Below are 23,207 nucleotides of genomic sequence, written 5' to 3'. Positions count from 1 at the left end.
TTGAGGAGTCTGTTGCTTTGACGATTTTAATAATCTTAAAAGACAGCGGCTTCTCTGATTAATACTTTAGCCCACGCGGATGCAATCGACAATGCTTCTCCTCGTCGTGTGCATCATCGCGACGCGACGCGATACGCTGTTCGGTATTATCGTTTCACGATCCTTCGTGGTACATTATCATGAGAAACTTATACGCGTTCATCTAGTCGATTGTATCAGTCCTCTGATGGTACGGTTCTTGTGCTACTTCCTTTTCATTTTATAAAAAAATTATACTTATTATTATTATAATTTTATATGCTGCATCTTTTCATTCAATCAAGGAGTAATTGTGATAAATTATGTACGTGAAACCATAAAATTTTATCAATATTTTTCGTAAGTTCTAAAATAATATAATTTATTATATAATTCTACTTCAAAATATCTTAACAAATAACATCATTCAAAAATACTTATGGTCAAAATATAAACTGAATTTCTGTTCGTACAGCGACAGAATAAATTATAAAAATTCCGAATAAGGCTGCAGCGACAAATAATGCGTAATTATGTTGATAAATCTCAGCGGTGAGAAATGCGATAACAATATCAAGCCGGAAGCGTATACGTTCAACTTTTGTAGCGTACGATACCTTTATGTAGGTACTCATATGCCACTTTGAAGCATTGACATAAAAGCACTCCCATGCGGCATGACGTAAAGGACGAGCCGCGACATGAAACGACCCTTAGTAGCCGATAACACACGTGAATTATTTTCAAAAGCTAATTTTTGCTACGTCGGGTTGTATATACGTACTCAAAGTCAAAGGACGTTGTTACATCACCTTTCCGGTTCAGCGATATCACATTCAGCTTTTAACAAGCAAAAATGTCACTACCTTTTCTACTATATGTCGCCTACATATATACATATAAAAGAGAACAATAGAGTGAACAAAAATATTATAAAGAAATTAAAATATGGAGAAAGAAATACTATATCTTTTTGTAATCTACTCCAAATAATATTATTTTATTTGGAATTGAATCCATTTGCGCTCGATCGAGTTCAGAAGATGTTAATTATGACAAATGCGATAACGTAAATTCTAATTTAAATTTTTCATTCCGCTCTATATCTCGACGGATACTAGAGGAGTAATTTAAAGTGTGTTAAGGATTGCATAATAGCGTTGCGTTCATAAAGCACGCAGTGGTCACATAATGTTTATGTATAGTGATAAGATGAAAACTCCAAGTGAATAAAAATCACACAACGGGAGACTGTTCGGTGAGTGCGATAACCCGCCGAGTCGAAGACGATTACACAAATCACAGTCGTCGATAGACACAATCAACGTTTACAAACAAATTACTTGATCAATCACGCCTGTACAAAGCCCTTCGTTCACTCTCCGAGCGTGCATTCGCAGTTTCTAGCGTTATTTCTCGTCAGTATTATCTATCAATTATACTGAATATTTGTAGCCGAATAAATAGCATTCGTTTCTATGAAGCATGAACTAGTTTGTTGCACGTGCTCTATTTCTGACACAAATACACATTCTTAAATTTGTTTCAGACGATTTGTAATTTTCCATATATAGTTCGATTTCAGAATACTACTTATAATTTTGTGTCCTATAATGCATAAAATATAAACTACCGTTTAAAAGTTTGGAAGCACTATTTTTTTAAGAAAAACAAAACAGTGGTGCTAATATTTTTATACGTACTTTTAAAATTTACTTTTTCTCAAAAAAGTATAGTGCTTTGAAACTTTTGAACTGTAGTATATATATTAGAATACATATGTATGTATATCAAAATACACACAACATATAAGATTAATAGAAGAAATAGAATTTTATCCTGAAATCTGGCGCAAATTACAAATCGTTTAAAATCAGTTTTATTTGTTTTAATTTATTGCAAATAATGCGAAAAAAATGAAATTCATCATGTAGTGTCGGCTAAAAATAGCAGAAATACCTACAATGGTTATTTATAGCTAACTAATTTGGAGATAAATTGCTCTCGTCACTCTTGGCTCCAAGTCTTCAAAAGAAAGATAAAGTTTGGCATATGGCAGCCTAAATAGAGAAAGTCGAAGCGCGGTTAACAGCTGGGGCCTGCATTCTGAGACACACGTGCTCGCTCGAGAAATGTCTGTTTCGTCTAATTATTTTTCTGCTACGGCTCGAACGACGCGGACGTGCTTTTGACAAGTAAACCCTCGCCATGACAAATGTACATATTGAGATATTGCAACGGCTATTTCACGCGAGATAAATCGCCATGGAAGTAAATGAAATATATGTGATGTAATCTATCTCTGAATTAAGACTTTCTTTAATTGCATTCGTTAAGTTCGCATTTTTCTACACATAAAATCGAACAAGATGTCACGTATGTATATATACACAAAAGACGAAGCGTTTTTATTCCTTTCGAATCCGTAGCTCGCGAGACGAATCGTTATCGGCGATCATTACGATTCCCCGCGGTGCACAATAAGGAAGCCCCCAAAGCGTGCGTCGGAAGTGGAAGCGAACTCGGAGCGATTTAAATATGAAGTGGTTCGGGATCCCGGCGCTCGACGCTCTCGAGGAATCGTCCAAGTGACGGAGAATGATTACGCTAATGACACAGCCGCGGGGCGGTCGACGAGGACGGGGGTGACGGAAGGGGGATAGGGACGCCTTAACAACGGGATAGGTGCAGACTGGTACGACATTCCGCGCGGCACGCGATCCCAACATCAACAACATCGACTGCGCCTCGCGAGGCCGCGCCGGCAACGGCGGCGGGCGGCGGGGTCCGCGATATGCCCCGGCCACTTTTATCGGGGTCTCCCTTTTTTATTACGTCGCCACGGAACGTCGCCACGGACGTACGATTTCGCTTTTATTGCGTATACATGCCTGCCTCCTGGACGTCGTGCCCGTCTCGCGCTGACTTATCGTCCCCGCCACGCCCGCACAGGTGCGCCGCGCAAGACGGAGGGGAAGGGGGGGAGTCCCCCGTGTATGCATCGGCGAGAAACGATGAAGAGCGTGGATGATACGCGTGCAAATCCGCGGTGCACGGTGTTAAGTGTTAAACCGACATGGAAACGGGTCATTGGACTCTCGTGTATGCAAAGGGCGAGGAGAAGCGTTTCAGACGGCGACGGGTATACCGCACGATGACACGCAGATATGATCGTTCACGGAATGAGCTATTCCTCTCTTACGAACCGTGAAGATCGTATATTTGGCATTCCTACGTGAGAAATCAACAAGATTTTCATTTCTTATTATCTTCAGATATCATAATATTCCATTATATTCTACTGTCGTAATGTTGATAAATCCCACAAAAAAAAAGAATAACGATGCCGTTTCGAGAAGAAAGGTCGTCTGACACGCGCCAGGAGCCCTTCTCGTGAGGAACGGCAGATTAGTCGATTACGATCAAATTTCACAAGTACCAGCTACTCCCCCTCCCCTCGACTCGTCGTTAGTCACACCGTGGAACAAGCGCAGTGAATAATGACGGTATTATTCAAATAGTCGCGTCGTGCTTCAGAACTTCCGTGATTTTTTGCAGAAGCACAAAGACAGAGCGGCGCATTAGCGGTCACGGGCAAATTACCGTGTGCTCGCGTGTGCTCGCACGGAGAATTCATGTGCATTTACCCATGCCACCCGGCTTTCCTATTCCGTCGAACTCGTCGAGACATTAGGCACAATTTGCGGGAGATGACTAAGCAAAGTAGAAAATAATAGTGATAACAGAATTAAATATCCTATTTGATTCTGCTAAAAGTAACAAAAATTAAACAGAATTTTAAAAATGTATCTATTGTTCAAAAATATTAATTTATATTTACATTCATTGTCATATTCTCAAAATATTCGATGCCACGTGACTCCTAATTACAACGAATCGAAGAAATAAGATCATTCTCAGATGTTAAATTTACATAAAATAGTGCAAACAGTTATAAAATGTTATTTTACCAATTGTGAAGTGAGAATCATAATAATTGTACGGCACAAACATTACAAACGTAGTAGGTACGTTATCTATTGACATTTCCACTCGGAACTCATTGAAGCTAGGTTGGCCGAGCGGTCTAAGGCGCCAGACTTAAGATCTGGTTCCCATCTGGGAGCGTGGGTTCGAACCCCACACTTAGCAAATTTTTTTTCTTTTGAAGTTATCGGTAATTTATAAAACAAGCAACAATGAAAGAATTGCTTGTCTGACTTAATTTTTTTAATGGTATACTCTATATTTTTCCAGACGCATGATTAAGATTGAAATACAATAAATATAGCTGCAATAGATGCTATAAATAATTTATTCTTGTTTTTTTTTTCTAAAGCGTCATAAAATATTCGTTACGCTCAAGTTTACAATTTGTCATTAATTAAATCTCGAGCAGGCATAACGCGATTTCAAGACATTTTCGCGAGAAGATTAATGACGGTGGCTTTTGACGTAATCGGATTCGGAATGACTTCGGTCTGAAGACTGATGATGGTGATAATTGCGCCGAGTACAAATGACTCGATGAATAGTCATAGGCAATTAGAAAACGCGAAATAAACCGATGCGATCTCGTGCAGTATCAACTCCAAGTGACTAATCTCACAATAGACCTAATAATAGCAATTTTATACAGATTTAATTATGTATGTATGCCAGCATAAAAATTACCGACAGCATATATCACAAATATATTGTATGTGTGTGAAATAAAGTTAATTTAAAAAAAATAAAAATCTAAAAAGAAATTAATTAAAATATATGCAATCTAAAGTTAAACAGAATTTTACAAGCATATGAGAGTTAGACAACAAACGTCTTACTTTAGGGACGCAAAATCCGGCGTTTTTGTCGATCATTCTCAAGCGCTATTTTTAGACTGATCGGCGTATCGGAAAGGAAAATCGGCCGATTAAATGGGATTAGCCAAACGACAGACGACGTGGACCCTTTTCCCAAAAGACCCGGACTTGACACCGTAAAAGTATCCACCCTATGCCACAGGGGAGTTTTCGAAAGAAGAGAGGAAAAGAGAGCCGGATGGCGGGAAGAAAGAAAAGGAGCGAGAATCGCGCATTGAGATGCCTGTCACAACAATTTCGCTGAAAAAGCACAACACGCTGACATAATGTCGAGACACCTTGTAATTTCATTCCGCCGCATCTGTTGTCATTCTCACGTTACCCCCGCGAACTTCTCGACTTCGTTCGAGAGTGCGACACGAGAGGCATCTCGTAATGTGAAAAAGAGAATGGAGGAAAAAAAACGGAAAAAGATGAAGGCAACCCTTACACGCGGGGTACACAATGGAGCTTGCCAGAGTCCCCTGCAGTTTAGTACTCGCTGCCAATACCGCGGTCGGATTTCGAGATCCAGGTACCCCAAAAGAAAAAAAGAAAAGCTAAAAAAACGGAGTGCGTACCTGACATTCAGAAAATGTTGTTTTTCCTTCTCTTTCCTGTATCTCGCTCAATAATATTTTACTTTTATTATTTTCTCAGATATTTGACGATCTTGACAAACGTTACTAAATAAACATTTTTTATCTATTTTTTATCTACAGTCATGCAATTATATAATTCCTAAAGGAATATGCATTGAACTTAATACAATGTTGAAAAAAATATAAATAAATGTTTTACGTATTATATAATATAATATTAATATCGTTAATAAAGAGTACGTTTAATCGTGCCTGTTAATCGCAGGCTTGAAAAGTACGATATGTCGAATCTTGCTTGCTACATATATTTATCTGTGAAAATTCGAACATTCTTATTCTTTTTTCTACACTTTTGATCTTATACTGTTACGTGACTTTAAATTCATATCATCGTGATTCGACTCGAAAGAGAACGAAGCATGAAGATAAAAATTCGGAAAGTTAGGTTCGAGAAAAATGCTTCTCGCGCCGAACCATCCCTTGCGATTGCGAAAGGAAAATCGTATTTCTAATGCTTGGGCGTCGCGTGCCCGGTACTCCGTGAAATCGCATTACCGGAGTAAAGAATATTAAATTATTCTCCGTTCAGTCGGACTATCACCCCGCATCAGCGTCATCTTAAATCGCAGCTTTAAAAAATGTAATTTCCATCGTAAGCTGGATGAGCTGGATGTTTAGATTCGATCATTCTGCCATGTACTCAACGGAAAATTGTTTCGCGTTAATTACGAAGAATTAGAAAAACTTTTTTCGCGGAGCTTCGAAACCGAGCCAACAATTTTCGGACATTAGGAGGACGGGACAAAAATTAATCAAGCGCCTTCTCGAAACCATAAATAACGATTGGAGGTGGCCGGGGCAGCGAGTGTACCGTGCGCTCAGACAATGGATGACAAATTGTGTGAAAGCAAAACAAACGGTGGACTAGATTGAGCCGGCTAGTCGGTTCGGCGGCTTTGCCATTGTCATCAATATAACTGCGCGGGACATAATCTGGCGATAGCGACGTCGGCCAAGAAAAATGGACTTTTTCGCCAATGTCCACCGTCCTTTCGCCCGAATTGCCCGTTCTACTGCAAATTATATTCCACCCCGAATCGTCCGTTGCAATAATCTCGAGTCCAGATCTATCTCCATCGGTATATTGCAGGAGATTTGTCTTCCTGAAGTTTATTCCGACATGTTTAACTGTATCATTTCTATCTCAGGTAAAAACATGTCTCAAAGTATATCTAAGCATATTAACGCGATACTAAATAAAAAGCGAAAGACCATGTAGCTTATATTAGGGATGGCACAATAATAAATTGTATTTATTGCATAATAATGTATAAATATGTATAGTTCACGCTTAATAAACTTTATCAACTTTCCTGTGTTTACATCTCGTTCATGACGAGCTAAAGCGTATTCCAGACTAGACGCTTGTTCAAAATATCCTGAGGCGAGGTAAGATCATCGTGTAAGGTTATCAGCGACTAGACGTAAACAAGGGACGTAGGAGGGTTACAGCAAAAGTCGCTTTGTACTACTAGGGGGAAGATCGGATCGAGGCCGCGCGAGAAAAGGAGCGCGGCAATCTTAGCGTAGCAGGACACCGCGCGCCGTGGCGATCGTAAATGTTTAATATCGTGATTAAAGGCGCTGGCGCCTCTCATTATTATTTCAGTCTAGAGGACATTTCGCTCGGTCGCCTCTCTCTCCGATCCCGTCGCGTCGTCGAGTTTCTTTTCAATTCTCACTTTCCAACCGTCGGCTTAAAAATCCTCGCGAAAATTAGCCGGCTAAATATTTAAAGCGCCCCACCGTCGTCTCCAGGAAGCGCAGGCGACGAAGGAAGAATGAAGAAAGCCGAGGACACAAAAACCGTCTGTGCCAGCAGCATTATTATCTCCGGACTCCGGCACGGAGACGAGCGCGATCTCTGACGGATTTTCGCTCTGCGGATATTTTCATTCATCGCGCCCCGTCACTTCCCGCTGCACTTCGTGTCATCGAACACCCGCCACGACTTATTGTTCTAAATATTCTCTCTATGAGTTCACCCTCGCGTATCTCCGATTCGTCGCGGGGTTGAGAGAACCGTGAAATTATTTCGGTATAAATTAAAGTTGCTACTATTCGGTTGAAGATTAAAATGAGATACCGTTTTCGTATAGCATAAGCAAGATAAGCTCTTTAAACACTTCCTGTGATTGTACGAGAATCTAACCTTCTACACAAGTCGCCACGATAATTAATCGACGGTATGTCCTTGATATGCGTATACGTGTGATTACAACATAGTAAACATCGTAAATTACATTTTACAAACGTGAGTCATGTTTCTGTAAAAGTTTCACGAGAAACAGGTTGATTCAATGCTGCCCTAAATGTAAAATCGCTTCCGTTCGTGAAATAATTCCGCAAATACATATCGCTCGACCGATCGCAATAACACTCGAAGATGGCTCTTATAACGCGGAATCAAAATTCATCCATGACGTCATAACGCGTTCTATAACTGGACGGAAAAAGTTGCGGAACAAGTTATTCCTTCGTCGTCGATTGCCCGTAAAACGTTCGTCGAAGGGCTCGGAGCGCGGCGCCGCTGACAATTGGACATTTAAATTCAGCCGGAAGTTTCGTCGCTTGTAACTCGGAAAGAATCCGCGACTGCACCGGCGGGGGTGCCGGCACTTTTATGTCGCGTCACGCATTCGGACAGCGCGAATACTCTCTCTTTCTCTCTCTTTCTCGTGTGCGCGCGCGCGCGCACGTACAACGCGAAAGGATATTCGTAAATAAAATTTTTGGCGAGGGTGACAAAATGGTCACACGCTCCAGTGCTGACCCCAGCCCGGGGGGGTCAAAACTCGATATCTATGCGCGGCGAGATTTTTTTTTTTATGTTGTTTTCACATAGTTACGCTCTTCCTCGGGGACAAAATAGATACCCAGAATTGCCGGACAGGATATTATAACGGTTCAGTGACAGGGGATCCTGGCGGACTCTCTCTTATTTTCCCCTTCGGGAGAATACTTCGAATACCGCAGGTTTAAGGCGACTCTATTAGATCTCGCCAAATCGCGACATACATATCCGATTTATACGTTTCGTATGTACGAGGCATCGTTTTCTACGAATTCCGCAATTTAGCGGTATAAACATCACGTACGGATTCAATTAATTTTCAATTCTCGCAGATAACGCTGTAACGAAACCTCGTTATCTTAAATACTTTGAAGATATCTCCCAAATATTTCGTGCTAAATGAATACATGAGTTCCTATATAGTTAATAAATAAAAAAATAATTTATAACACTAACTTTTAATATACACTTTTTTATTTATTCTAAACTTATATCCTACAATATATAATTTATTAAATGCATATTATATAAAGTACATCTTTAATAATGTAAATCTCATATATAAATTCAGAATAAATGAAAAAATTACAATATATTACTTAACCCATTCCTTGTTATATATATGAATACATTTCAAACGGAATAAGCAAAGGAAAATACATCGTATTTAACAAAGCTACATGTATACCGTACCATCGATAGAGCACGGACTACTACGTACGCTTACGATCAATCAAGGCCGTTATCTGGCGTTTCTTGCCACTCGTACGACTCATCGACGTGCGATTACGTTAGAGAACGAGCGATTCGCGCTACGTTCTGCCTTATTGCGTCGTTTTTTCCAGCGATGATTAATTCCCACGTACACAGCGCTTGCATTCACCCCACGGAGAGAGAGAGAGAGAGAGAGAGAGGGGGGGGAAAGAAAGAGAAAAAAAAGAGAGCCTGTCGCAGTATATTTCGCACGATTATTCCCGGGTATATTCGATGGAGATAGGCATAACGTATCTCTACCCGTATGATGACGGCAATTCAAATGATAGCATCTTTCTTTCGCGTCGACAAGCGAGGGGAGGAAGGGGAGCCCCGGCTCCACGCTCGCGGATACACGCGGAACTTTTGCATATGACGAATCGAAAACTATTACCATTCAATCTCTTTGCGCGGCTTCATTTGCATGCCATCGTCTCCCCTGTCACGCTTTACATACGGCCACGGCCGTCAGTTGACGTTCTAAATAAGCGCGATTTTTTCACCGCACGACGGACGAGTCGGCGCGCAAAACCGAGTCGATAAAATGATGATCGATCCAAGTTGGCAAGTTAGCGAATGTGGCTTTCAAGAAAAACTGGAAACGATACGTATACCTATGTTGTATGAGTTGATTCCTTCTTAGGGTATATGAAAATTCTAACGACCAGAAATAATCACTTTATAATTTCCAGTAATATTGGATTTGAGTCAAATACGGAAGTCGTGATGTAAACAGGGATGTAATATCACTACACATGAGAAATTTAATGTTTACTTTAAAAATAAGCAAAAATTGTAATACCTCTTTTTATCCAGAAATTTATATTTAAAAAAATATATAAAAATATATGTAAAGACATTTGTGTGTATGTGTGCAACAATAAATTATTTTTTATGAAAAACAAAATAAATAGTTTACATATAAATGACTGTAACAAAAAGATTGGAGATGCCGGGGATCGAACCCGGGGCCTTTCACATGCAAAGCGAACGCTCTACCACTGAGCTACATCCCCGTTTTTTGATAAGCTCCGACTAACGCGAGAGTAGCAGTCTGTCTTATATAGTGTCGTCTATTATTTTAATTAATGTAACCAAAATTTATTCGAAGACAAATTAAGTAGTTAAACGTTAAAAACGAGCATTTTATTGCGCGAATATCGCCGAGTACACTGGTGAATAATACAAATGTACGCTTCGAACGCGAAAGATTAAATGTTATCGCTATCTCACGAGATATTTGCCTAAATATAGTACAATTATATTACAAAATGACCTAGGATAACGTGCTATTTTAGCTCTCTTGTCAGCGAGAAATTTTGAAGGTCCCATGGTGTAATGGTTAGCACTCTGGACTCTGAATCCAGCGATCCGAGTTCAAATCTCGGTGGGACCTTTAACTTTTGAACTTCCGCTCTTTATTTCACGCGTTGCATTTCGCCAAATAAATTAATACAAGTTTTTAAACGTTAATTTTAGCATCGCGAAACGAAAAATTATATAAATTTCATACTCTATATTAATAACTCTATAAACACGTGGCTATGTAATTAACAAGCTTGTGTGTATTTTTATCTGTGGTCACTACATGAAAAATAAAGGATTAACTACTATAGCAAATTTAGTTGCAAAATAGGGATAGCTAACATTTTTTGCAGCAAGAGCTATAATTTAGCAATAGTAGCAAAGCTTAACAAAAGTTTTTGCTATTACTAAATTATAGCTCTGTGTGTAGTTACTACATAGCTAGTGTAAGGCTAATTAGTGTAAGGCTATAGCTATATAAATTATTGCATAACTGTCTTCGAAATTCCCTTTTGCTGTATCATACAGTTATAAAAAATCGATAACATTAATATTTAAGATGTTAAAAAGAAACTTAAAATGTTAAAAGATAAATGTCTGGACGTATTTCTGTATCACGATTGTTGATCCCGTTAAACAAATCCCAATATAAATATAGCCTAGCTAGGCTAATTGGATTGATTCATGCGTACTATTTTCATGATCTACATAACTTCGAATCGTCTCTAATAAAGATCATCAAAAGATAGATTTAAAAAAGATTGAAAAAAAAATTTGACAGCGGTGGGATTCGAACCCACGCCCTTACGGACTGGTGCCTAAAACCAGCGCCTTAGACCGCTCGGCCACGCTGCCTTCGGTAAACGCCTTCCATAACTGCGTATAAGTATAGGCCTCACCTCACACTACATTGTATTGATTTATAATTGGTCGAAGTATGATTGTAAAAGATTAAAAATCAATATAAAAGCAACCTGCTTATTTAACTATACATAATAAATATGTCTTATCAATAAATATATTCAAATATTAATACATAGTTCAATTCATGCTACTTTTTATTTAAAATATTTAGAAAATTATGTATTGAGTGGAAAATGTATTTTACATTTTTTTATTCAATTTTGGAAGAAAACATTTTGCACTATATTACAATTATACTCCGATATATTGAACAATCGGTATAATAGTATTAAGCGAAATAACGTGTTTAATACAATCGTACCGTAGATGTAAGAGTCGTGTATCTATATTGTTTCGTATTCTCTCAGCACGTGCTATCGTTCTGGGCCTTGATTACGTCACACGTTACAAGCATATCTCACGTCGTGTTGCCTGGCGGCTTATTCTCATAGTCGATATCGTATAATACGTATAATCGTACATAGCTAAGATATCGTTCCGTTACGTGTATTCTCGCGTGATAACGATGAATCAAGCAGCAACTAATCAACTGTCTTCAGAATTATTACTATGAAGTAAAATACTTCGTTGAATAAAACATTTTAAGTTTCGTAACAAGACACGGAAAATCTATAAATTTTTGTAACTAGAGATTAAAACACAGATTTTATAACTCGCGTTGGCGAATTCTAAGGTCAAATTATTTTCAAATTAGATTAAATAAAATCAGAGAAAGAGAAACAGAGAAAATATTAGAAAGTGCTGAGCGCCTTAAAAAGGAAATCGATTTTGAAAGAGACAAAATGAACAAATAAATTGGCCATCCCGCGCGTTGCAGTAGCGAACATCATTATGGCGCCGCAAATCTCCTCTTTTATTTTCCCTTCCCGGTAGCGCCGGGTACCCTAGGCGATAAGATCTCAATATAAAAATTCATGCTCATAACGTGACTCCGCCGGTGGTTTCTTATTTTTTTCCCTTTCCTTATCTCATCCCCGAGGGACCGCGGCATAAAGCTGACGCTCGAGAGCCAAAACGAAGCGCTTCGGTTATGTCGAAACGGCTGTAGACAGATCGATAAATTTGCGTGAATACTCGTACAGCGTAGATAAGCCGGCATGATAAGCCGAGATCGGTCTTGAAAGTCCCGAGTCTCTCTCCCCCCTCGTTACCGTCGCGAGAGATACGACGTTGCCGGAAAATGGAAGGAAGATAAATTCGTCTCCCGTTGATGTTCCACGCGCTGATACTTTATAACCGACACACGGAATCTCTTTTCTTTCTACTGTAACAGAGCGATTAATTATATCCCGCCAAAATGTCACGTTCTAAAAAATTTTTAGTTCCGAAGTATGATATGTCGGATTGATTTAAATACCGAAACACAATCCGCTCTGCCTGAACAACTTGGAAATATCTCGGAAAAAAGTACACATTGCAGGTAATAAACTTCTTATGAAGGTTCGTCTAATTTTCTGATGTCAATTACTTTCACCGCCACTTTCGCCACGATATAATGAAAATCAGTATAGATTTATCTCGTGATAAAATGAAGTAAACGCATCATTTCCATTTTCTCTTCACATCACTCGACCGATATCCCATTATTGTTTTATGGGAGCCATTCGATAGAGCTCATAATATCCATAAGCGGCACCTGCATTTCCTAATAATCTCCATTACTCTCCCCCACGAGTTGCATGATTCGCCGAAAATAAAATAGATTTATCATCCTCAATTGGCTTCCAGCAGTTTATTCGTAAGGATCGATGGCGCCTCCCTTCCCCCCTCTCTATACGGTATACAACGATACATGCTCATGAGGGATTTTCTCTATATGATATGCAACATGCGAGACGTAATTCAGAGGGTGCGAGTCATCGAGATCATCCTCCGTCCCGACTACGCATGGACGGACGATATGATCGATCATTCGCGACGACAGCCACGAGTATTGAACCAAAGTGGCGGCGTGATTCTGCTAAACGCGATGCTAAACAGGTACTCTTCTCCGCCGTCAGATCGTCGACGTATCGCACAACGTACTGTAATATATACCAACGATATTATAAGCAACTCGCTCGATGGCTTTTCATCGTTCAACGTGAAAGTCTTCGTTCTTTGTAAAGCGCACACAGTGCACCACCGATATCCGCCGTTAATTGGTTAAATGGCTACAATTACACGATCAACAGGTAGCTGTTTCGATTTTCTACTTTCCTTTCCCTTTTCTGTGAAAGGGCCAACGTGAAAAGCCACGCTACCGTAACGCTTCTATTGTAAAAATGAAAAGTCTGAACTAACACGTTCAAAAAATATTGTCCATAAACACAAACTAGACGTCCGTCGCGTTAAAAAAATATTTTGAAAGTTTAAAAAAGGAATATGTGCAAACAATACTTAAACATCGCAAGTAAACTTCCATCACCAAGTAAGAAGTTTAAAGAGGAAACTTATTTAAGTAATTTGTACGTGACTGTATATAACAAGACGTCGTTGTTTGGCAAGCATTTATAATTTTTTAGAATTTTAAAAAGTTGATAAGTTTTTATTTTCAGTTGGCTGTGAATTTCGGAATATGAAATATAAATCCTCGTATTAAAATCTCCATTATTTTAATTCACCGTATACATTTTCATTTGCCTGTCGTATCTATCATGCCCAATGTTTCGCGTAAACCGGAGACAACGACACTTCGGTTAACAGCGATTCTCGAAACGCCTCGTTAACGAAACGTCGCAATTTTCGCGAGACCGTGCGCTACTATAGCTGGCACAATGTGCCATTAACGAAATGCCCGATGAATATATATCGGCTATCGATCATTATGAGGCCGCGGCTCGCACGGATATTCCAGTAATGGTCTATCGCAGCAATAATCGTCAACATGCGCAATAATCATGTCGTTTAATGACAATTGATGCGAGTCAGGAAATGCGCGCTCGCTTTAATATCCGCGCGCCTATGTTTACCCCGTTATAGCCGCGCGTGTATACGGCACTCACGCACGTTAATTTACACGCGCGCACGGAACGAGAGATAGCGGATAGATCCAAGGGGCGGTACTATTGTTAATATCGGATGCGCCATTACGCGCGATCAGTCAATATTTTCTCGTAACTGACCTACGATTCGGGGTGCGCTCGAGTGCATACAGACCCTCCACCGCAGCGAACGGCAAGTTGCGCCGCAATTGCGCGCATCCGATCCGGCACGCATGGGAAGCAGGGCCGTTACTATCAGAAACGAGGCTACGTGGCTGATACGTTGTGTAATCGCATTGGGATCGAGATAGCTCCAACCCGATATGCTGCGCATTAATGTGAAATAACGTCCGTACGTTATTTCAGATATAGTTTATTCTTATACTTTGTATAATTTGACGCGAAATCTTCATAAATTCTTGTTCATTACATTTTGATATTTTTTGTTATTTTATTTCATTCATATTATTTTATCAGTTAGGAAGCATCATAGCAGTATTGCTAACGTCGCGCCTATTGCATATTTTTTTGCTCCAATACTTGGCAATCTTGTTAAATATCAAACTTGTACGTATGTAGTAAAGATATTATTATTATTAACTTTTAGGATGAGAGAATGTATAAAATATATTTAGCTTATAAAATATATTAGCTCTCGATTAAGCTTAAAATGCAAATCAAATACCCAACATACGTTTACAATTCACGTTTATTATTTTAGTTAGAGACAATATTCGCGTACCGCCGAAATTTCAATCACTTTACTATTAAATGTTACGGTATATTATACACACTCTATAATCGTTAAGAGTAATTACAACATTTACCACAATTACACATTGCATTACCTTCGAGCGCAATATTATAGTGATGTTTCATTTCGGAAACGTTACACACGCCGATTTTGCAACCTTATTATTTTTCCACATGGGATTACTTGTACAATGGAGAAATAATCGACCATTGACGCCATTGTTTCGCCCACGAGTGATGGATTAATTCGTCCCTGCTTGACATAATCCTTCTTGCATAACTGCACAATGCCGTAGGTACTTACAGCAAGATCTCGGCCCTATCTGTCGAAACACGATGTATGGCATCGAGCCGCGAAGCCATTTTCACGTAACTGACCCGCAGCGGTTCCGGATACGCTGCGGCTGAGTTAACCCCGCGCCCGCGCGCGCGTATACACACAGGGTTACGCAGTTCCGGTAACGTAACCCGTTGACTCGGGTCGCGTAACAGCGTGGCACGTTACGCGGCCACAAATATTTGTGCCAGGCGAATCGAATTACATCGCCTCTGTTTACGTTCATCGCTTTTGGCGAGGCCGGCTCTCGGTAATTAAAGTGCGCCTACTAAAATATGCGCGACGATAGGTCGCTTCCTCGCTCGCTCAGGGGGATTCATTTTTAATGGGGGATCTCGCGCGAAATATCGCGATGAATAATTCCTCTCCTCGTGCGGCGCGCGCGGAAATACCAAGTTTTCGGTGCGCTTCCCCTCCCGTCGAAGTTTACGCGCGGTTAACGAACGCGTTGCACATAGTCGTCGCTGCAACGTTTCACCGCGGACGGAAGTTTAATTAAAAACGGCTATGACTATACGTCCGCCCCCGAAAGCTATTCGTATACACGGCAACGAGTTTCATTTGCCAAGAAATATTTGTACGCCGTGCAGACATATGATAATAAACTGCTGTGTCTCGCCGTGAAAGTTTAATAAAAATGTTCAAAATATCATATATAGAAATTGTCGAAAATTATTCTTAAGCAGCGGACATTTTACGTTTCAGCAAACGTTTTCACGCGTAGAAAATATATGTTCAGATTTAGAGCATTTATTTTTCCAATTGAACAAAACGAATAGTTCCAAGATATGGAAATGTTTAATGAAAACTTTTCGACTCATCATCATCAAATTATCCTAGGACGATTCCCGACCTAGCGATGCGCTCGCACGTTATGAGTCGCAGGCTTAATTAAAAACAATTTCATTACGAATGGAGCTATTCGCGGAATCCGAGGTTATTCTCATATTTCATTCTCGTCCGCCACGGGCGCGCATATTTCCACGCGCGATATTTCGGCGCGCGATGCGGCACGGGCGTTCCGAGACAGTGTTCCGGAAAACTACTCGATTACCGGGTTGGATTATCGATCGATTTTTGCCGAGCAATTTGCGTGTACGCGATACACGCGCGACCCTCGTTCCTGCACGCCCGAAAAGCCCCGAGTGTCCACGCGAAATAGGATATTTTCCAGTAGAGTCGCGAGCTCGGGGCCGTATAGAGAGCTCTCGCATTGAGGTAGCCCTCGCGACACGGTAATTGAGGGTAATTTCGCAAGGCCAATTTGCGCGGAAATGCAAAACCGAAAAATTTGTCCACGCAAAGCCGTCGGCTAGCTAGCTAGGCCCACCCACGTGCAGATACTTCCTCTGGCTCAGTCTCCCTCCCCCCTCCGTCACCACCCCCGATCTCCGACCATCTCCCCTGGAAACTGGCGTTCACCTGCATCATCGGACAAACCTCGTTTTCTCCTGTAATTTCATTTTCGCGCAGGCCCCGGCGATCGCATGACTCGATTTTTCCACAATTTCACAGAGGGGAATTTCAATTAAATTACTCACCCCTCCGCACGTCGCGGTATCTCTCCTCCTCATACGTACGGTTGTGCACGAGTGGCGAGAGACGGAAAGAGAGTGGAGAAGCGAACGGAAGAGAGGGAGAAAAAAATAACGCGTTTCCCGAGCACAGCATGGATACACCCGGTGACGGAGTTTTCGTCATTTGCCGCTAATGGCAACGTCCTTTCGCCATTCTCCTCGCGCGAGATTGCCGATGATTAATCAGTCGTGGCAGTCTCATTTTTAGGCACGCGACGGCAATTACCCCCAAAGCGAGACGCGCCACGCGTTCTCGATTGCTTCTTTTTTTTTAATTCGCTCGCCGACGAATTTCAACCCCGGCAATGACGCGCGTTGAAATTGCTTTTTTGATTGTCCGCTCCGGAAGTTAAATTCAATCAAATCATTCTCAGTTACGGTACTTCCATCGCGCTGATATTATGGAGCGCATATGTGGTGTAAAACAACAGTGTTAAATCGAACGCGTGCGAGAGTGTTATATATATATATATATATATATATAACACATTGTTAGTTTTTAATTATTATTTTATCCTGTATGCCTTACACATATCGCTGAGTTGCGCAAATAGAACGAAAATTTAGCAATTCTTTCATTAAATAATAGATCATAAATTGGTGGTTACATGATAAATAATAAATCTAATTCGACGCTAGAAAATATGAAGTATTGCCAGTAATCTATATCACCCATTTTCATTTTAAACATACAGCGTTGATTATTATTTTGAATTTTTATTCCTTCCTAAATATAAATTTGAATAATGGAATAAATGAAAAATGGATCAAAGAGTAATGTGTTTCTAAAGATATATGTATGTTTTGCGAAAAATGTACGTGCGCGTTACACGCGCACACACGTAAGATAGTGGAATATGCACCAATTATACGCAACGTACTGCACTGCGCAGTTACCTGCAGTAGCGCAGTGGCGGTGATGCTATACGAGCTCCTCAGTGGCGAGTTGACTCCGTGGGAATCCCCGAGAGAATCGATGTATGACGTAATGCTGTAGGAATGGCGCGGCCTCCCTTTGCCTCCCGTCTGAGCCGGTCAACCCCTTGGCTCGGCCACCAACAGCTCGCGACGTCGTACGGCGACAATGGGCGCGCCGCGCCGACGTCAATTTCCTCCCTTGGTGCATCAGCAATAAATGCATCAGCGATAAATGTGTTCTACGGCCAGAAGTGCATAGCTTGCGCTTGCGACGAGTGGTGCGGGGCGGCGCGCGGCGTCGCCCGGATGCAAGCCCCGGCATAGCCCTGCATGAGTGGATTATGAATGCGAGCGCGATCTCGAAACCGCGTTATTCCGCTGCAGTCAATGCAATCCCGCAGTCATGTGCATCTCTTCCCCCTTTTTTTTTCTTCCTCGTAATACATCTCCCTCGCCGTCCACCGGCTCGGACGCGGCGGCCGGGAAGGCGCGCAGCAGCCCGCTACAAGCCCATCGGGGCGAGTTACGCACGCTCAATCGGCGATCCAAACTCACCCTTTCTCCACGCTCCTTCTTTTATTCTAGTTACCCTTTTTTACTCTGTCGCGGCCTCGATATTCCGGCTATTTCTCTTCCTCCTCTCTCTCTCTCTCTCTCTCTCTCTCTCTCTCATCCTTCTCTTCCTCTTCCTCTTCTCCCTCCTCCACCTCCTTCTACTCTTGCTCGTTTGCCTCGTTTTCGAATGTACATGCGAGACAAAAGGCTTTTCATCGCGGTACACCGAACCGCTCGAGTTATTAAATCCGCCGCTCGCGGCATTTAGCTCTTTTCGCGTATAGGTATTCGAGAAAATAAAGTCCGTTTATTGCCGCTCGAAGTCTCGCTCGTTTACTCATTTGCGTTTATCTTACGGTACGGTACTTGCCACAATACATCGTCCTACGATACTTTTAACGTTTCCTATTTTCGCCCAACGCCACGTGTGCTCTTTTTTAACGTGGAAAACGTAGAAACGCACGTTCCAATTTACTCAAGGCGTGCGTTCTTGCGCTCCGCTACGCACAAAAAAAAACGGAAAGCCTCAGTTGTGGACGGACCGGCATTGTGGGGAAATTAAATGCCGAAACCTTAACTAACGTTCGTCGCGAACTTGGCGATTTTCCGGCTTCGCGAAACGTAAAACAGCCGGACGGTAGATAGATATAACGGACCTCAATTGTACGGTTTCTTAAAAAAAAGGTTTGATTGACCACAGGCTACGATACTGGAGAATACTGGAGAGAAATATTCCGTCTTCCACGCACGGTTATTCGTGACGCAACACAATGATATTTTTTTGTGTCCACGCACACATGTGTTTGAACCTCGATTGAATAATTTTTATATTTTGAGTAAAGAGAAGGAAGTTCAGATGCTTTTTCTTATATCACATATGTATTATATAATAAAAAAGAGAAACGTAAGATGTATTTATAAATATCCTTTTATAGTCTTTATCAAGCTGGTTATCTTATTAAAATGCTAAATGAAAAAGATGATATATAATAAATCGAAAATGTAATGAGCAAATGCAAAAATGGAGGTTTATCTTTTACATATTAAGCACAAAAAAAAAAAGAAAAAAGCAAGTAACGACAAAAGAATGGAGATGCCGGGGATCGAACCCGGGACCTTTCACATGCAAAGCGAACGCTCTACCACTGAGCTACATCCCCGATTTACCGATGTCATCTTTCTCAACAGAGATATACGGTCGATGAATAATACCTGTACTTTATATAAATCTGAATTGAAGAAAAAGGTACTTGATTTAAATGTTTGATTAAATAATTAAGCATCTGTCTCAAGGTCAACATTTTTAATACATTTTTATATATGTATAAACGCTTTTGCAACTGTCTCCACTTTACTATAGCAGGTTCAATTTCAAATATTTCATCCGCAATAAATATAAATATTATAAATATTATAATGAATAATAAATTAGAAATATTTTGTAATACATAACATAACGAACGATTGGATTGTGCAACGTGTGATGGCGAAGAAGTTATCCATGCCGATGCGGTCATTATCATGTACCCGTACGGTAGGCGTGCTTATATACGTGCCGAAGAATTACAAGGGTGGCTAAAAGTCGTGCCCCCCCGTCGCGTGACTTATGCACCGTCGCAGTCTAATGAAGATCTATCGTCCATCGCACTTTTATCCTCGGCGCGCGTCGTCCGCTCGCGCTCATTCCCGCACTCGCGTCTCTTCCGTTCCGTTCAGCGACTTCTGTCGCGCGATAATGTCTCATCGTGTTTTCCTTGTCCCGTTTAATTTGCATTTCTAAACCTCGCGAATCAGCTCGGCGCGAATTGAATGATGACGTGATAGACGCGCTGATAAATGGAGCGAAGGGGAATAACTCGAGAGAAAGTAATCCTCGATTGAGCGCGCGTATATGTTTATAATATACGAATGTACAATTATTACGTAATCAGATTTTATGCAACGAGAACGAAAATTGTTGAATTAAGGCAATTCAAAGTTCGATCTTATATATTTAAACACGATTTCGAGATGGCCATTTCATTTAGATTCTAGATAGAGTTTTAGGATCACCTAAGATTAGACTTAAGATGATCTTCAATATAAGATTCTGAATACTGTCCTATGACCGGTATTCACAGTCAGATCTTATATTTAAGATCGTCTTAAGTCTGGTCAAAGGCAGTCTTAAGATTCCATCCAGCCAATGAAATGACTATATTAGCATCTTAAGACATTCATACTTAAGACGGTCTTGAAATAAGAATGGATTATATGAATACCGGCCTATGAGACTTTTAATGTTTATTTATAGTCTAATAAGAGAGAATGAGTTAATTTAAAGAATGCTATATTCCAAGAATACATAAATTTTAAAATAAATTACGGTAATAAATAATCTGAAGTGACAAGACACATTGATAAAAAAAACCGTAATTAATATTTTATCTGCGTGCCTGTCATATTATCGTTTTATTTCAATTCATTTAATTTAATTACCTGCCTGATTTCAATTAGGAGAGAATTACTAATTAGCGTGAGCAGTCGCATATTAAAGTAGTTTTCTGTGTTTTGCTATCATTAAGATAACGGAGAATTATTTTACTACAGATTCTGCGGAAACATCTTGAAAATTTCTAGAAATTCGCGCATAATTTACTCGCGGCGTATAAATGCTGAAACGCACGAATATAAATTCTGATGTTGCAAACATTATTGCAGTTTCAACGGTTTCTAATTGATGGAGAAACGCGTGTTTTGAAAGCGCTATTGTTCGAGTAATTGCAATGCATGACGTATCGTTTGATATATGAGAGAGTGTGGGTATATGCTTATGCAGAGTGAGGGCGACGAAATCAGTCTATCGTTTGTCGGCTATCGACCATTCATGCGGCATGTTACGATTCATAAACGTGCTGATATATTCTTAATTACTTTGTGAGCATGTTGTGAAAGCAGTCTCGGTAATCCGAGGCTGCGCTCCGAGCGAACTTTACATGTCATAACTTACGTTATGTTGCATTACACTCGAACGATCGTATATCATTAATCCGTGTACGAATAACACGTATTATTCTCAAACTCGACAAATATTGTTTGCGAGAAATGAAAAGATAATAATGTGTCTTCTTGTACACTTTTCGTATACAACAATCATAATACATTCATATATATGGCGTAAATTATATAAACATTGCTAATATCAGATAATTATACGTTTTGATCTAAATGGACATATGTGTAAATGTACAAATAGCTATAGGAGGATGTTCGTTGCTGTTTTCGCAAGTATATATCGCGTTACACGTGTCTTATTGAATGCGTTATGATCCTATACGTCAAGATTTAATTTTCTTTCCCTATTTGCAGCGTGCAGGTCAATATTTTACGATAACTTAGTAACTTGCAATTTGATACTAGCTTTTAAATATTTTTGTGCGTTTGAAAACTTGATAAACCGTAACTTGATACTAGGCGTAACGTGATATTTTGGAGGCAGATGAATAAGAACGAGTATTCTTATCGTATAAATCCGAGAATCTCCCTCTCTGTAAATCTAAAGACAAACAGTAATATGAGAATGATAGCGCAGTGTTTTAAAACAATGTTCCAGACGTATCTTAAAAGCACAGTAAATTCAGACTTCAATATTTTCGTCGACAGCGTTCTACAAGAATAATTCATGACTACATGATAAAATAACGTTTCCAATATTTATCTTAGAAAATGAATAATGGGCTCTTAGTACCTATTATATCTGAACAAAACTTTATGTAAATAAGTCACGCTATTATTAGCTGAGCTTTCGCGTAACACGTCAAAGATTCAAAAGCAGGCATCGTCTTTGCGAGCGCGAAATATTCTCCCTTTGAATTTTAAAACACTGGATCACTTCCAAGCGCCTTACGCCGCCAATATTTCACCGCGCCTCTTAAAGGCTAAACCCTTTGTGCATGGGAGTCCTAAGAAGGCATATTTTACAGCAGCGTATTACGCCCATCACGTGGGCATGAAGTAATAACCGCCCCCGAACACCACTCTTTCCCTCTCACTCTCTCTTTCTCTCCAGAACTGACTGCTAATCCTTAATTTTCCGGGACACTGCCCCCTGGAACGGCTTACTGGTGGCTCTTTCGCATCCTTTGAGACTAACAATTAGCGATGTTAATCCTCGAAGCCTAAAAGAGACGCCTACAGGCATACGTCCTATTATGCTTTAACAGTCGGAGAATACCCGGTATACCCGTAAACATTCTTTTGCTACCTTCCAACAGCAGCGACCAGGATCCGGTGTACTCGGCGAATAACAAGCGGCGCGGCGGCGTGAGCGAGGCCGTCCTCTGCAATTAACCGACGTAATTACCAGAAAACGGCCGTGGGCCGCCTGAAGAGCGAGGTGCCCCTTCTAAAGACGCGGCCTGCATATTTTATTCTTAGAATCCTTAAGTCGCCGAGATGAATGAAAGAAATAATCCCGCGATAACGTCCCTCCCGTGTCCCACCCCCTGCCCCGCCATTACGGAGAAGAGATTGCTGTTTACACGAAAGTAACCCGCGGTGGCCCACCGGGAAGGCCCTTTGTATGTGATTCTTCAGGAAAAGTTCTCGGTAAATACGGTCCGGCGCAGCAAGTTTCCAACCGTATCAGCGGAGCGCTTCTTTACATTCGGGAGATAAAGCGCGGTCCGCAGGCTTTCGGATATCGCGCAGCCCCGGGAGTTCCTCGAATTTTATAGGTTTCTCGTAATATACTTGATCAAAGCAAGAGCGATTTTTGTTAGGATAGCAAATACGAGCATTTCGACAGGAAAACGTTTACTGCGGT

The 23,207-nt window shown here is 40.6% G+C and overlaps 5 non-coding genes across 5 annotated transcripts; 2 read left to right on the top strand and 3 right to left on the bottom strand.

Moving 5' to 3' along the window:
• Window positions 1-4,086: 4,086 nt before the first annotated feature.
• Window positions 4,087-4,170, top strand: Trnal-uaa (transfer RNA leucine (anticodon UAA)). The gene has a single exon. It is a non-coding gene; the product is annotated as a tRNA-Leu (tRNA).
• A 5,845-nt stretch (window positions 4,171-10,015) lies between these two features.
• Trnaa-ugc (transfer RNA alanine (anticodon UGC)) lies at window positions 10,016-10,087 on the bottom strand. The gene has a single exon. It is a non-coding gene; the product is annotated as a tRNA-Ala (tRNA).
• A 308-nt stretch (window positions 10,088-10,395) lies between these two features.
• Window positions 10,396-10,467, top strand: Trnaq-cug (transfer RNA glutamine (anticodon CUG)). The gene has a single exon. It is a non-coding gene; the product is annotated as a tRNA-Gln (tRNA).
• A 684-nt stretch (window positions 10,468-11,151) lies between these two features.
• On the bottom strand, window positions 11,152-11,231 carry Trnal-uag (transfer RNA leucine (anticodon UAG)). Its single transcript has one exon. It is a non-coding gene; the product is annotated as a tRNA-Leu (tRNA).
• An 8,260-nt stretch (window positions 11,232-19,491) lies between these two features.
• Window positions 19,492-19,563, bottom strand: Trnaa-ugc (transfer RNA alanine (anticodon UGC)). The gene has a single exon. It is a non-coding gene; the product is annotated as a tRNA-Ala (tRNA).
• Between the last annotated feature and the right edge of the window lie 3,644 nt (window positions 19,564-23,207).

Source organism: Temnothorax longispinosus, chromosome 8 (assembly GCF_030848805.1).
Source record: "Temnothorax longispinosus isolate EJ_2023e chromosome 8, Tlon_JGU_v1, whole genome shotgun sequence".
Lineage (NCBI taxonomy): Eukaryota > Metazoa > Arthropoda > Insecta > Hymenoptera > Formicidae > Temnothorax > Temnothorax longispinosus.
This window is presented reverse-complemented; position numbering and strand designations above follow the sequence as displayed.